General features: G+C 41.2%; 1 protein-coding gene across 1 annotated transcript in view; it reads left to right on the top strand.

Annotated features, from left to right (window-relative positions):
• The first annotated feature begins 10469 nt into the window (after positions 1–10469).
• The window catches only part of POPDC3 (popeye domain containing 3), a 19857-nt gene continuing 19671 nt past the window's right edge, over positions 10470–10655 (top strand). The window contains exon 1 of the mRNA XM_017739716.1: positions 10470–10564. The gene's annotated coding sequence lies outside the window, so the exon portion shown is untranslated. The remainder of the gene's footprint in view (positions 10565–10655) is intronic.

The raw sequence follows: 10655 nt of genomic DNA, 5'->3' as shown, positions 1-10655 counted from the left end.
GAATAAATTATTAACCTCATATTATCAGCAAACCCCTCTCCTCACCCTGCTTCCATATCCTGTACGACAGTGTTGAAAAGCACAAGCGTCAGTAAGAATTTTGTGCAGGACTCCCCTTAAAATCTCACTTCCACATGAAGAATGACCATTTTCTTTCACCCTTTGGTTTCTTTCTTTTAATAAATTATTTATCCACACATGAACTTTCCGTTGCCGCACAGCTGCTTTGCTTCCTTAAAAGCTTCTGGTGAAGGACCTTGCTGAAAGCTTTTTGGAAATTACAGTAGACAGCACAGCCAGCTTTTTCATATTCAATTATTGTTGACATTTTTAAAGAAGTGAAGGTCTGAGAAGGTGATGTTCATCTATAAAAGCTATAACAATTATTCTCTAACAAAAGGGATTGCTGTTACTAGAAAATTTCCTTGGTGAAATGACAATGCAGGGAATCTATCACTGAGGAAACAGATGATTTTCCATATGACTTATTATCCAGCACTTATTTCCAGAGGAAATCACCCACATCTAGAAGTCAGCAAGATTCCAAAGAAGGTTTGGCAACCACAATTGAAGATCTTCTGCTTGTTTTCCACTAGTGTAGGAAGGGATATCAAAACTCATGAAGGAGGGATTAAATTATTATCTCAATATAAAAGATCAGGATGAACTCTAACATAGTAGGTGATCCTGTTATTTCTGGATACTTCTTCCTTTGAGCCTCATCTGACAAAAAGGAGCACAGAGCTTGCAGGGTGCATTAGCAGGAGAATCAGCTGCTCCCCAGGCATGGAGCATCAGGCTGTGGAGCCAAACACAGGAATTGCTTCCTGCTAATCACCAGGCTGCAGCACTGCTTGCTTGGCCTGCACATGAGGGTAAAGACTGAGACTAGATTGTCTGCAAATGTTTTCAACCCCTTATTGATATTCATTTTAATGCTGATGCTTGGGTTATAGTGTAAGCTAGATGAGATCTCAAAATCTTAATTTAAATGAAAAAACATCCCATTTATAACGCTTGTAAAATAACTTGCAGCTCTCTAAATCCAGCCTAATGTTTGTGCTTTGCATGTTTTTCACATTAGTTTGCTCTTCCCTTCCTTTCTCTTCCCTTCCCAGCAATTTGCAGCAGGATGAGATTCTCACACTGTTCAAGTTGGATCTTGTGTTATTCATTGTATTCTAGCTAGTGCTACAGTATTGTTTAATGATAAACATGAGCTGATCAGCACATTGGGAAATACTTTGGAGCTTTGCAGGCATATCACTCTCTCGAGGTTGTTTTTTAGTTTGTTGTTGCTTTACTGCACAGACCATTTGGTAAAATGTAGTATAGTAAATTGTGTTTCCACTTCTTATTTTTTCCTGTGTAATGCTTAGTAACCAGTGCAAATAGTAACCAAAAAAAGTAAAATATTAAAGCCTCTAGGTTCCACCTTGCTTCTTGAAAACTTCTGGACATGATTTCTAGTGCATTTATGTGCCTGCAGGACTAAGCAAGCACAGACAGCTCTGAGTTAGCTTTGCACTCAACCAGGTATGTCTACTTTACAGCTGTTGCACAGAAATGCCGTAGCACAGTAAATTAGCCTGCTCAGAGGGCTGTGGTTTGAAAATTAACTTGGATAAATCTCTGGTACATATCTGTCCACACGTTTGCTCCAGAAAGTAAAGCTCTGAAGCAGAAATAAAAAATAATAGCATGGTATTTTTTATTTATTCCCCTTTGATTTCCATATGCAGCCATTCACTATAGTATTTGAGCATGTCATCCATACAGATACAATTTTCTGTGCATGTAATAACTGCAAAAGCAGTGCAGTTTTTAGTAGCATCTATTAATTTTATGTGTGCAGTGATACACAGCCTGTTGGCATTGTGGCAGGCAATCCACATTAGTAAGCAGAATGACCTTCCCAAATTTCCAGCCTCCAGGAACACAATTCAGTTGCCACTTTCATAAATACTTCTTGAGATCAATCCCACTGAAGGTACGTTTTAGCCTGTATGTCTGCAATTAGATCTGTCTGTGTTATTCTTTTGGCTGAATGTGTTTAGCCAAAGCATACACTGCAAATTGCAAAGATAATGCCAGGAAAGACTAAAGAAAAAAATTTCTCCGTTGCTATAAAAAAGTGCAGGCAAGCATGTCTGACAACAGATTATAAAAAGAGTAATTGAAATCCTCTTTTAAAGTAATTAAGCAACAAGGAGAGTTAACTCAATCGAAAGACAATATCCTTATTAAGGGAGAACAAGATAAAGGAATATGCTGAAGTGGATGACACTTTCCAGAAAAAATAAGCCATGAAGTCCCTAAATTGAATTTCAATTGTTATCCATTTTCTTATCTAAGCTTGTGTATGTGTGCCTGCTATGAGTATATATATTCTGAACTCCATCCTCCCTTAATGTATCCGTTTCCCCCCCACTGGGCTGTGCCAGTAATATATTTGTACAGCTAATACACAGGCAGGAGAGGTGCTTCACATACATGCTGCTCAGTGACAACAGCACATTCCTGTTTGGGGAAAAGAAGTCCCCGAGCCCTGACGTTTTTATTTCCACAGCAGAGAAATCTGCTTCTGTAGTCACAAAGGAGATCATTAACCCAGTAATTGCTTCTTCTCTGGCTGTTTCCCATGGTCGGTCTGGTCCTGCATATGGGCAGAGTCTGGGCGAGCATCTGGAGGTGAGGAGGAGGGAGGGATCTGTGGGAATGGTCCAGGAGCCAGATGCTCTCTGGTGCCATGGAAGCCCCAGGAGAGTTTTTCTGAGGAAACGGCGGCTGTCCTGATGCCACACCACACAGACAATGGGCTAGCTCCCCAATGCTTGTATCTTTTTTCATCTGTACATCAATGAATGAGGAAGGAACAAGCAAATTCATGTGTCAGGAGGAAGCTGGTCACAGATGCTACTTCAGGCTAATGAGCCCAGCTAGCCAGGCGCTTCCTGGCAGTATCAGGGAAAAACAGATTTTGCCAGGAATGTCCGAGTAGCTCTTGCAAGGGCTTCTCTGCCTGAGCAAACTAGAGAGATGGTGCCAAGTCAGGGCCTGGACCAGGAGAGAAGGCTGCTGCCCTGCATTCAGCACCTCTGCCCTCCCTCGCATGGCTCCATACGCCGTACAGAGGCACCAGCCACAGCTCTGCCCAGGCGGGATAACGCCAGCAGACTACAAGGACAGAGCCTTTACTTGGCTTTTCCCTCCCTCCCTTCCACCCATCCTGCAGGACTTGCTTCCCACCATGCACAGGCCTGGGAGGCACCCATCATCCTGCCACCCATGGTCAGAGCCTGCCTTGTCCAGGCTGGCCAGGCCACAGGACTTCACTGCTGAAAGGGACAGAGTCAGTGCAAACACGATGTAGGTTCTACCCCATGTGACTTTCAACAGTAGAACCCCAAATCCTTCCTCATCCAGAGCTACCCCTAAGCTCCCCTCAACTCAGCAAGGGTCTCCTTTTCTGAGATGGATTTGGAGAGGGGTCATCCAGAGGGCTACTGACTAAATTCAGTGAGATGCACGTGCAAAAACAAAGTCAGGATTGAACCAAGAAAGAGGAATTTTAATAGGCAAAGGAAACTGTGTTCTTCTTTGCTGTGTTTTTTTTTAAATGTCATTTTCCCTTTTTTTTCCTACATGTAATTGTTGCACTTTAAGAAAAAGAGCACTATCAAGTGCAGTCAGCTGTGGTTCAGGCACTCCGCCTTTTCTTTGTCATCCGAAACATTTACAAAATACTCACATTTTAAAAAACTTTACTTTCTTCTTCTGTAAGTTACCATTTTGTTTTGCTGCAGCCTATGTACCAGGTAACTCTGAGCAATTTTTTTACTAAAATTTCACTTGAATCAAACATTTTTAATACAGAGAGCACATAAAAGATTGATTCTTTATGTCTGGATATTCTTCATAATGGCTTAATTGTATTTCGGTTTTTCTTTTAACTTTCATCAATTTTAGCTAAACCATATACTGTGAAAGAATTGCATCCTACAGCCGCATGTGGTATACTCCTAGTTACTACCACCCTCATTTCCTATCATCGTAAATTGGTCTCTTTGCATTATGCAGCACAGACCGTACTAAATGAATTCTCCAGTGCTTCTTTCTTTCCATGTAATTGCAGATGTTCACTTACTAGATTAAAGTAACCTGCTTACTGACATCTAAGCAGCTGGGTATAAGAAGCAACATTATTAATTATCTTCACTGACATGAAGCCCATCAGTGCCAAGGATAGCTTGCAGTCAAGGTTTTCCATGTGTCTTATGCTAGGCAGCCAAAGAGGAATACCTAAGCGCAGGATTGCCTTATTTTCATTCAGTTACAAAAGCATTTTTCTCCACCCATGACCACTTTCATTAAATGAATCCTAATCTTTCAACAATGAGGTGAATGCCATTATGCAAATAAGCAACTGCTTTTCAGCCTTGCAGAACGATGTCACTCACCTACACAAAGGTTTCAGAGGCTCTTTCATGGTGGCAGTCACTGAACTTCATAAATACCAATTTGTAAGTTTTGCATTTGGTGATAAGAATTTTTTCCATGAGACTGGCTGCTTCTAAAGCTGTATCTTGAAGCTGAGAGCTAATGAAATGTTTAATATTCTGGAATAATTCACCTCTGTGCATCAGAATGTTGTAAAAAGGCTCCCATCTGATGATGCCTGCAGCTGGCACGGTGTGCTCTGTATTTATCACAGTGCTCCAGATAATATTAGTATTTAATGACTGTGCACTGATAAGCTGAAACTGGATGAATAGACTGTCTTTCATCTCATTCTGCTTAAGGTGACATGAACTTTCATTTATGTCACAGCCACTTGCAGCTGTTCAGATGCACTCTAAAGACGCTGAAAGGAATACTCTATCAATCCACAGCCAAATGAATGACCATAAGAATGAGTCTGTTGTCTTACTGTCATTGGATTGCTTTAATAAAAGCATTTGTATTCCAGGAAGGAGGCAAGAATATAATTAATCATTGACACAACTGAGTAGGCACATTGTGTAACTGATTCATTAGGAAGTAATTTCAAGAATATTTATTTTGATGATATACATTTTATAATTCATTAGCAACATAATAAAGTGAATGCTCACTTCCTATTTTTATACCTTTGAATTAAATATAATCGCATCCTTGCTGTCTGTGGCTCTCTGCAAAGCTTTCTGTTTGAAGCAGAATGTAAGAACAGTGATCATGACGGAGATAGTTAATAACAGGGGAACCTGTTTACAGGGTTGGAGTCCTCTTTGTATTGATGACCACAATTCATAGAATCCTAGAAATATTTAGGTTGGAAAAGACCTTTAAGATTATCAAGTCAAACCATGCAGATCAGAAATATGGAATGTGTGGTGGAATTCAGCCTCATATCTCAGTATTACTGATAACACAGGTATGTCTAGAACTAAACTAGTGCAACCACATGCAAGAACAGATGTTTGCAATGATTTTTCCATAATCCAGCTATACTTCAATGGGTCCAGAATATGGACAGGATTCTCCACGTGCCATGCCACTCTCCTATACCTACATGGATCTTGGCATGCTACATGATTTTTCTCTCTTTGAATACTTCAAGATATAAAGTTTGGTTTGAAGAGGAGGCTTTTTTGATAAATATTTGAGTAGCATTTCTTAAACTTCATAAGCTTTCATGACAAGCCTGCCCACTAGGGCTCACCTTGGTTCTGTTCACTGCTAGGGCTCAGTGACTTATGTTACCCGGAGTTTCCACCTGCAATTAACCTAATGCATTGTTGTAGATGCATCTTCATAACACAGTGCTACAGTGGATGAAACAAGAGGTAAATGGCGTTGTATGTGTGTCAGCTGAAATTGGTGCGACTCTAAGCTAGTCCAAACTTGGTTTTAACCAGAACACAGGCTCCCCCAGGCAAAGAGATCTCTTGCATTAGCACATCTGGTCATCTGGATCTTTTGGAGTAAAGATAATAATTTATTTAAAAGATCTTTATCTATTGTTAATGACGGTGCTTGTGAAAGTAGCTTGATTGGTAAGGACTGAGGCAGAAGGCTTCTGGGAATAGATGAAGGGTGAGAGCTGGGAGAAGGTGAAAAAGCAAAATGAGCAGTGAGAGTGTAGAGTTAAAAATAAGAAGTGTATATCTAACAGCTATTGAAAACTTTATGTAACTACTGAAATATCTGACATGCAAGCTTAGGCTGGGAATTAAAGGTTTCTTTCCTTATTCCAGAAACATCTTGTAGGTGGCTGATGACAGCTCAGAACTTCAGCAAGAGACAGTATCAGATTCTGCTAACAGAAATAATCTCCATTCCTGAAGTCTTTAGACATTTGTGATGGAAAGTATCTGCTTTATTTGCCTGACAATAACATAACTTTTTCACTTCCACAGTTGATACCTTCCACAGTTACATAATGCTTTGAACAGCTTTTAGGTTTACACTCTGTATTTTTAACTTTACATTCTCACTCCTGAACAGACACCTTACTCGGGGGATGAACTAAACTACAGCTCTGCAGCGATGCCAACAAACATCAGCCCAGTGAAGCAGCTTGTCTCCCAGAGCCGTGATTCAGCCACATCCCCAACAGACTCATGGTTAAAGCACCCATCCACACAGCTGGAGATCTAGAACTATTCAAATCTAAATCCCTTTTTCGCCATACCAGCACTGACTGTGCTCTCTTTGCCAGCTTCTGAACACCCTAACCCTAACCTGGACATACTCAGCGTCTGTGGGATGTACCAGAATGAGGCAGCAATGCCATGGGGCAGTGGCTTTGGCACACAGTCCAGCTTTAGTGCTGGCTTGCAGATTTGATTCTGTAACTTGGCACTAAACTACATCAGCTGCAAAGTGGAAACAATCTTGAAAAAACGCAGATCTTTCCTCTTCCACACTGAGTACTCTGAACACTGCACTTTCAACACACACCTGGTTTTTGCACCCTTCTTTTTGCCCCATAGGATTCTTAGAGCCTTCTCTTGTTCCTGCATTTGACAACAGATGAAATTTTTGCAGGGCTATGCTTTTTCAGGGTGAGAGAAGCAGGCTCTGAGCCTGACCCTGGTTCTGCTGTGGTCCAGCCCAGCAAGGGCTGTGGAAAGTGCCCTGAGCAGAGTGACTCTGGCCACATGCAGAAACCACAGAGGGCCCTTTACAAACCTAAACCCAGAAAAGCACTCACTTAAGTGAATTTAAACATCTCCTCCAGCAGCAGCCACTGACTGGGATTTGTGTATTTTTGTTACAGCTAAATCCTACACTGGGTACTTCTTCCACCTCTTCCAGATGATAGTGTTTGAAATGAGCTCAGGATGGGAAGAGGCAGTTTCCAGAAGGAGAAATCTCTGTGGTCAGGCTGCTTCAAGGTGTGAGGCCACTTGGTCAGGGAGCTGTCTCCCACATCCTTCCTTATGGAAATCTGAGTGAAGAAGCAGCTAAGGCTCTCCCACCTTAACTCCAGCTGAGGGTATGGAGATACTCAATTCCAAGTCTATTATCTGAGAACCTTTACATGTGGAAAGATAAAAATTTAAATGTACTATTTAGCATTTTATTTTACTGATGTAAAAAAAAAAAAAAAAAAAAAAAAAAAAAAAAAAAGCCTTTTCCCTAAATTTAAACTATAAATTAAAACTATTTTATCTGCACCTGGCAGGGAACACTGTTAGTTGAATGACACTTTAAAAAAGGTTTCCAGTTTGAATTTTGCTCAGTTCTGCAGGTTGGATATGATCTGAATTACAGTATTACATTGTGTTATGACACAACTTGGTTGATGCCTTGCTTGTAAGTGATAGCAATAAAAACTAGTTCATTACAGAAATGCAAACCTGATTCTGTTTACTTCATTACTTGCAAATAAAGGGCAAAGGAGCTTCATTAGAACTCAACTATACATAAATCTGCTGAAAGCTTCTCAAAGTACACAGAGAGTTTGATTCCCATTCCAAAATGTCTAAGAGCTCCTACGGAAGAGCCCTCGTACAACTACCTGGGAAGAACATTACATCCATGGTGGAAAAGAACATCGCTTCTTAAAGAGGTAATTCATCATGCCACCTGCTACCATGTCCCCTTGCTTCATAACTTATTTTTATTGGCCAAGGACAATGCAGGGAAAGAAAAATGCAGTAGAGATATATTAAACACTTAAAAAGTCTAAGAAAATAGAAAAAATCTTCCCATTAAACAGTTATTGATAACTTCTCCTCTTAGAGGACAGCATGATGCAGGGAACACTATTAGTTAACTTCGAAGATAATGCAGAAGGCAGCCATCTGATGCTGTCAGTCCCTCCCTAAGCAGCTGCTGAGGAAAGAGATGGGGCTCTTTTCTAGACAGTGAAATCATAAACCTCTGGGGGAAGTTGCCAGCACAGCCAAGGGAAGGTCTGGTGCCAGCTCTAAGGGGGCACTTTTGCATGCCTGCTTGGGTAACCCTGCCTTGGCTGCAGCAACAGTACAAGAGGCATCTGGAGACAGGGCAGTGGAGAAGCCAACAGCAAGGCTTTCTGCATGTTTTACAGAGCTGCCAGGCTTCTCATAGAATGAATCATGTCCAGGTATAGGTGTGTCTAAGGCACTCCCATAACTCCAATAGCAGGTGTGAGAAGAGAGCTGTTTACAAGCAGTCAGAAGCTCATGATGCCCAGTTTCATGGCTAAGCAGTGGGACTGGCCCAAAGATGCCTGCTCAAGTGTTCAGGGTCCTGTCCAGCCCAGCTGGAACTAATCTTGCCCTTTCTGCTACGTGTTCCCAGCTGGCCCTTGAGGCCCCTTGGCCAGCTGCCTTCCCACCTTCTGTGCAGAGCATTTGCCACAGCTGAGCCTCTCTCTTGATCCAAGGCCACAAAGTCTCCTACAGCTTCTCGAGTCCGATATTGGATTTCTGAGTCTTACCACAGGCTCCCTTGTAAATCTACCTTTAAGTATGACCTTTATATCTTGCCATACCGTTGCAAAAAATAGTATTGGTTATAATTTGGCTTTACATTTACTAGATTATCTGACCTTTTAGAAATGGACTTTTTATGTAAGTACAACGAGCAGTTTAAAAAATATCAGAGTAATCTGATGACTCAAGTGGTTGGTTCAAAGCACACTGGGCAGAGCTAGTCTGTACCACATGGTGGCTTTGCCATCTTATTACTGCCTCCCTTGGGTCTCTCATCCAGGTTTTATTTCCAAGGCTAGATTGAGAAGGTCATTTATAGTCTCAGTCTTAGAGCACTAGATAATATTGATGTGGATTTAAAATCAATAATATAGTAGTGGTTCTGTTCCTTGGTTCTATATATATGTGGAGGATTATGACGGACATTGCTTCCAACCAAGTACAACTCAAAAAGTGGAGATATCTTACAGATATGCCACCAATATTTTCTTTCTTATTTTATGATGATTAGGAGGAACAGTGGTTTATTGGAACAATGTAATCTCAGTAGATTTAGCATTCTTCTTTTATTATGTATTTCCTCATCCCTTTGTTATCATTCCAGTGAAGAGTAAATATAATGGGCAAATTTATGCCTGATGCAACTGGGGATAGATCTGAATAAGTGCTTTCAACTCCACCCACGTATAAAGAACAAAAAGGGAAAAAAACATGAATCAGTACTGCCTCAGTTTTGCCCATATAGAAGTCTCTCAAATTATACGGCTAAAATTAAACTAGTTGTGAAATAGCATAAACTAGTTGTGAAAAAGCATGCCTGAAAGGTAAGTATTGGAGTTACACTGCAAACCCCTTTAAATGTTTCATTAACTACAAGAACCTTAATACATGCTCTAGTAGATATATAAAACTACTTTTTCCCCTAAAAAATAATAAATATTAAAATAAGTGCTGTAATCAGATAACAAAGATTTGAGTATATGTAACTCAGGATAGCTTAAAGTGCTCTGGCTCATCATTTTCTCAAGTTTTAAGAGAATCAATTATTCCAAAAAATTATGCATCTTCTTCCCTCGCAAACATAGAGCTAAAAAGTCTTTGAAAATAAAGAACCCCCTCGGGAAAGCAAGTTCACAGAAGTGTTGATCTCTTTACCTAGAGCAGGACAGGTTGCTTTGTCCTTTAACTTCCGGAGAAGTTTCTGTCAGTGCCCTGCCCTTCATCACCCTGCTGCACGACGAGCGTGCCAGCCTGCCGTGGGACCTCAGAGCTGGCCACCCGCGCACACACAAGTTTCCCCACACTTACTGCTTAAAACATATTATTGCTTATGCTCCAGTTACCGACAAATAGCTTCTGTAGTAACAGGAGTTGCACATTTAAAATACTGTGATTTGTTCTATCTTAACAACTTGTAAATCTGCCTCCTCCGCCGCCGTCAGTAATCTCTCTCTCCCCGCGACACAAAGTGGTGACCAGAACAAGTGCGTGGCTAGTACACTGAAAGGGTCATGCACTGACCCCTCTGTGCCCTTGGGGAAGCGTTTGCTTCTTCTGAAACGAAGTAGCTGAAAACCGGGCATGAATGGCATGCCAGCCGTGTGATGAAGGCGACCCTGAAGGCGTGCATCTCTCTTCTGAAGAAACACCTTGCTGGGGTGAGTAAGTGAAAGAGAGGAGAATTTCATTTATTCCAAACCAGCAGCCGCAGACAGTTTAACCCCAGACAGCCGCGCCAGGAGCGGCAGG

The sequence above is a fragment of the Corvus brachyrhynchos genome, unplaced genomic scaffold, assembly GCF_000691975.1.
Source record: "Corvus brachyrhynchos isolate BGI_N302 unplaced genomic scaffold, ASM69197v1 scaffold14, whole genome shotgun sequence".
NCBI classification, from domain to species: Eukaryota; Metazoa; Chordata; class Aves; order Passeriformes; family Corvidae; genus Corvus; species Corvus brachyrhynchos.
The sequence above is the reverse complement of the archived record's forward strand: the minus strand, read 5'-3'. Positions and strand labels throughout refer to the sequence as shown.